Raw genomic sequence first — 260 nt, 5'->3', positions numbered from 1 at the left:
CACCAGGCAGTACTAAGGACGCTTCATCTGAAGAAGAAGCTTATGATCCTGAGAACCCTTCAGTGGAAGAGGTGAATTACATAGGAGAACCCTATGGAAATACCTATAATCCTTCATGGAGAAATCATCCAAATCTCTCATGGAAGGATCAACAGAGACCTCAACAAGGTTTCAACAACAATAATGGTGAAAAAAACAGGTTTAGCAATGGCAAGCCTTTTCCATCATCTTCTCAGCAACAGACAGAGAATTCTAAGCAG

Source organism: Arachis duranensis, chromosome 1, assembly GCF_000817695.3.
Source record: "Arachis duranensis cultivar V14167 chromosome 1, aradu.V14167.gnm2.J7QH, whole genome shotgun sequence".
Lineage (NCBI taxonomy): Eukaryota > Viridiplantae > Streptophyta > Magnoliopsida > Fabales > Fabaceae > Arachis > Arachis duranensis.
This window is presented reverse-complemented; position numbering follows the sequence as displayed.